This window comes from Mytilus trossulus, chromosome 1, assembly GCF_036588685.1.
Source record: "Mytilus trossulus isolate FHL-02 chromosome 1, PNRI_Mtr1.1.1.hap1, whole genome shotgun sequence".
Lineage (NCBI taxonomy): Eukaryota > Metazoa > Mollusca > Bivalvia > Mytilida > Mytilidae > Mytilus > Mytilus trossulus.
This window is the reverse complement of record NC_086373.1, coordinates 77919507-77925506: the sequence shown is the minus strand read 5'-3', so window position 1 is coordinate 77925506 and position 6000 is coordinate 77919507.

The following is a 6000-nucleotide window of genomic DNA, read 5'->3' as shown; positions in this document are numbered from 1 at the left end:
TTTCTGGTCTGTGCATCTGTTAGTCCGTCTGTCTGTTCGTTCGTCCGTCCGTTTGTCTGTCTGTCCTGCTTCAGGTTAAAGTTTTTGGTCAAGGTAGTTTTTGATGAAGTTGAAGTCCAATCAACTTGAAACTTAGTACACACGTTCATTATGATATGATCTTTCTAATTTTAAAGCCAAATTAAACTTTTGACCCCAATTTCACGGTCCACTGAACATAGAAAATGAAAGGGCATGTTTCAGGTTAAAGTTTTTGGTCAAGGTAGTTTTTGATGAAGTTGAAGTCCAATCAACTTGAAACTTAGTACACATGTTCCCTATGATATTATCTTTCTAATTTTCATGCCTAATTATATTTTTTTATCCAATTTCATGGTCCATTGAACATGAAAAATGATAGTGGGAGTGGGGCATCCGTGTACTTTGGACACATTCTTGTTAAAAAATAATTCCCCCAATGTAGGGTTAAAAGTAACATGAGTATATGTCAAACTTTGAACTTCTCATATATGAATACTCAACAGAGATAGATGTAGAAATCGGGAAATCAACAAAAAAGGTCTAAACTTGAATTAATTCTATATCAAATATAAGAAGTACAGATTGCTGAATGTTAAAAGCATGTTATTATCAAACAACATTAAAAAAACACTAATGAATTTAAGATATGCTTTGCAATTGAATGTTATAATCTTTGCCAAATGGTTTAGATAACATTAAATGTCTTTATAGAGATTAAAACTCAGATAAAGTTTGAAACAATATGAAGGAAGAAATAAACATTAGTCTATCTTTTGAATCATTTGCCATTGTTTTAAAAAAGTCATTTCGATATTACATAATAAAGAAAGTGACTGCTTTTTCTGGTCTGCCCAATACTTCTTTTTTTTCATAATCATTAAGAGAAAGTACAGGCAGCATGGCATTATTCCAATTTTAAACAAATATCTGCAAAAATTTGAAGATTCATGTCTGAAATTGACTTGATTTCATTTTTCCTTGGGAAATTGAAGATACTCAGTATTCATCAATATATATTTACTTCACATAACTGATAATAGTATGGTAGAAATATATTTTTATGCTATTTGATATTTCGCATACTAAATGCTATTTTTTAATGTTCTGAAGTTCTAATATAACCATGTAATAAAGGTTGTGAAACATAAATACTCCTCATTTTATTGTCATAATTGTGTGCTTTTGCATTTTATAATAAGTAGTTGGAGTATACTGGTTTTTGTTGAGCCTGCTACTTATGTTGCAGAAAGCTCGACATAGGGATAGTGATCTGGCTGCAGCAGCAGCGTCAGCTAACTTTTTAAAAGCTTTATAATTTACAAGGTGGAAGACCTTGATGCTTCATCATTGTATAGAGACACCTCATGTTACAAAGTTTCTGTCTGTCACATGTCATTGTACTTGACCTCATTTTCATGGTTCAGTTACTACTTGAAAAAGAAGTTCAGATTTTTTATATGACCGAGAAAATTAAAAAAAATTAGGTCGTATATTGGTATCACCAACCGTCCAAGGAAAGACGATTTTCAGATAATAACATTAGTATAAGTATATAGAAGTCAATAAAATGTTAACACAATGTTGTTAACCAGATAAGGAAGGTTGGGATTGATTTTGGTGGTTATGGTCCTAAAGGTTTAGGAATTAGGGGCTCAAAGGGGCCCAAAACAAGCATTTATCTAGTTTCAAGACAATAGGTTGTATATAAGTATTTCAATTGCTCTGAAATTGTACCACAATGTTTAATACCATGAATAGAAGGTGAGGATTTATTTTAAGGGTTATGGGGCAAACAGTCTCGGAATTGAGGGCCAAAAAAAGCATTTTTATACGACGGCAAAATTTAATTTTTTTTCGTATTTTGCTATCACGTTGGCGTCGTCGGCGGCATTGTCGTCCGAATACTTATAGTTTTCGCACTCTAACTTAAGTAAAAGTGAATAGAAATCTATGAATTTTTAACACAAGGTTTATGACCACAAAAAGAAGGTTGGGATTGATTTTGGGAGTTTTTGTTCTAACATTTTAGGAATTAGGGGCCAAAAAGGGCCCACATAAGCATTTTCTCTTGGTTATCACACATTAACTTGAGTAAAAGTAAATAGAAATCTATGAAATTTTGACACAAGGTTTATGACCACAAAAGAAAGGTTGGGATTGATTTTGGGAGTTTTGGTTCTTACAGTTTAGGAATTAGAGGCCAAAAAGGGGTACAAATAAGCATTTTGTCTTGGTTATCACACCATAACTTTAGTATAAGTAAATAGAAATCTATGAAATTTTAACACAAGGTTTTTGACCATAAAAGGAAGGTTGGTATTGATTTTAGAAGTTTTGGTCCTCACAGTTTAGGAATAAGGTGTCCAAAGGGTCCAAAATTAAACTTAGTTTGATTTTAACAAAAATTGAATTCTTGGGGTTCTTTGATATGCTGATTCCAAACATGTACTTAGAATTTTGATTATGGGCCCAGTTTTCAAGTTGGGGGGGGGTCAATTTTTATCATTTGAAATTTCAAATTTCTTCAAACATTTTTTTGAGAGGATTAATATTCAACTGCATAGTGAATTGCTCAAAGAGAAAACAAAATTTTTAAGTTCATTAGAACACATTCATTCTGTGTCAGAAACCTATGCTGTGTCAACTATTTAATCACAATCCAAATTTAGAGCTGGATTCAGCTTGAATGTTGTGTCCATACTTGCCCCAACCGTTCAGGGTTCAACCTCTGCGGTCGAATAAAGCTGTGCCCTGTGGAGCATCTGGTTTTCTAGTGTCTGGATAATAACTTGTGTGTAACTGTATGGATCACTCTGACATTGTACCACAAGGTTCCATATAACAAAGGGAAGGCTGGGATTCAGTTTGGGTTAAATTTCCCCAAATATTTCCCAAAGTATAGTCAGGTGACACTTGCTCTTGATAGCCTGTAGTTCTCAGCTACAAGAAAAATATGGCTTCTTGGTTTTGTTTTGTCTGTAACATTTGTCACAGAACGTGCGTCACAGGGAGGAATAAACTATTTGCTCACATGACTGACCTCATTTCTTAGATCAGTGATTATCCTTTTTTAAAGTTTTATCTTGAATGGAATCCTGATTGATCAATAGTTGCGTGGTCTTTACCACATTAAACTTTGGTGCAAAAAAAATCCTTGTCAGCAGCAACCTATTTTCAAAGAAATACAAGCTCTGGAATCTCTTATCAATTTTGAGAAATTCACTCCAGGTACTGGCACTGTTGAAATGCCCAAATGACACAGACATAAACAACAATAGGTCACTGTATGGCCTTCGACCACGAGTAAAACATGTACCGCATAGTCAGCTATAAAAGGTCCAGAAAGTATTTCTCTCAACCAACCGTCTTTGTCAATTTATGTCAATATACAAGTATGAGGCAGACCAAGGAGGTTATATTAGAATATAACCTCCTTGAGCAGACTTAACTGTATCTACGGTATGCTTTATTTTAAGTTCGATGGAGCAGATGCGAACAACATAGTCCCAATCTGAATTATTAAATTATACTAACATCATCTATAGCAAAATGCGAAGTAAAGGGACAATGCTATCTTCTTTGCATTCTTCCTCTTAAAAGAGAACCAATCGACAGGGAAACACAATTGGTTCTCATAGGAATGCAGATTGTTTGTTAAAATCACGTCATCAAAACGTAACAAACATGTTGATAAAAAAAACTCAGCAACTTGATGATATCAGTCTCAGAGGATGTATTTTTTTTTAAATTAGAGTGGTTTTTTGTCGAGCCTGCAACTTTTGTTACAGAAACCTCGACATAGGGATAGTGATCCGGCGGCGGCTACGTCGGCGGCGGTGTTAGCTAACTTCTTAAAATCTTTAAATTTTAGAAGCTGGAAGACCTGGATGCTTCATACTTTGTATATAGATGCCTCATGTTACGAAGTTTCCGTCAGTCACATGTCCAATGTCCTTGACCTCATTTTCATGGTTCAGTGACCACTTGAAAAAAAAGTTCATATTTTTTGTAATGTTGAATTCTCTCTTATTATAAGTAATAGGATTATTATATTTGGTATGTGCATACCTTGCAAGGTCCTCATACCCATCAGACAGTTTTCATTTGACCTCGACCTCATTTCATGGATCAGTGAACAAGGTTAAGTTTTGGTGGTCAAGTCCATATCTCAGATACTAAAAGCAAAAGGGCTAGTATATTCGGCGTATGGAAGGACTGTAAGGTGAACATGTCCAACTGGCAGGTTGTCATCTGACCTTGACCTCATTTTCATGGTTCAGTGGTTATAGTTAAGTTTTTGTGTTTTGGTCTGTTTCTCTTATACTTTATGCAATAGGTCTACTATATTTGTTGTATGGAATGATTGTAAGGTGTATATGTCTAGCGGGCAGATGTTATTTGACCTTGACCTCATTTTCATGGTTCAGTGGTTATAGTTAAGTTTTTGTGTTTTGGTCTGTTTTTCTTATACTTTATGCAATAGGTCTACTATATTTGTTGTATGGAATGATTGTAAGGTGTATATGTCTAGTGGGCAGATGTCATTTGACCTTGACCTCATTTTCATGGTTCAGTGGTTATAGTTAAGTTTTTGAGTTTTGGTCTTTTTATCTAATATAATATGCCAAAGGTCAACTATATTTGGTGTATGGAAATATTTTATGATCTGTATGTCAGTCCCGCACGTTTTATTTGACCATGACCTTTATTTCACGGTTCAATGCACAGGTTAAGTTTTTGTGTTTTGGTCTATTTTTCTTTAACTATAAGTAATAGGTCAACTATATTTAATGTGTGGAAGCATTGTTAGCTGTACATGTATGCCTGGCATGGTTCATCTGACCTTGACCTCATTTTCATGGTTCATTGATCTTTGTTTATCTATCTTGGTTAATGTTAAGTTTATGTGACAGTTGTAATAAAGCTTTATACTTAGGACTATCAACATAATATCAATGATTAGTAAAGAAGGCGAGACATTTCAGTGTGTGCACTCTTGTTAATGCAAAGAATTGATATACTATCCAAATACAAGATATATGTATTTACCGCCGCCATTCTTTTAATGAAACAAAGCCAAGTGGAAGGGGAAAAATATTGATCGCATCCCCTCGAACAGATCTTTTGAAGTTGTTTTTTTTTTTTTTTTAAGTTTTCACACGGGTTTTTAAGTGTGTACCACATTTTTATGTTATTTATTCATAGAAAAAAAACCTAAACAGTCATTCCTTAAAATAAACGTCCTATCTATCTTAAACTTTTCATAGCAACGATTCATGCACGTGCTTCTTCAGAGCATTGAAAATAAAATAAACTATACTTAATTGAATCGTCACATTTCTGCATCTGAATCAATTAAAAAAAGTTAATTAAAATGAAAATTAAATAGGTGCAATGCTATTTTGAATCTTTAAACTTATTACAGCTGTTAGGTGATATTCCGCAGTAGTGCAATTTAAAATCTTTTTATGTGAACAGACAAATGCATATGGTGAAATAGAATGAAGGACATACTTGAACAAATGAAGTTAATTTACTACAATAGTATCCATGTGACACTGACATTTCTTATTAATCATGATCCAGTAGATACAAAACACTACACAAGCTAAATAGCCATGTTATTAAGTGGAACCCCTGGGATATCTTTCTGCACTTTGTATAGCAAATCTCCTTTCCTATGTCCTATTACATTACTCGTCTCATTACCAAAGTCCATTGTGGATGACATGTTGTGCATCTTGGCATTCAAATGACATTTCCGTGCGCTGAATATAGCCACTTTCTGCTCCGTGTTAACAGCAATTAACGTCCGTCATTTATGAATTGGTATATTCTTAACATGGTCAGCTTGGTTGGACACATAATGCGGGGTAATAATTGATTTCTGTTGCTTCATTAATTTCCTTTTCGAGATTTCTTAACCGAGTTAAATTTTCCTTTTTACAGTAAAAAAAAAGTCTTTTGATAATTCAAATT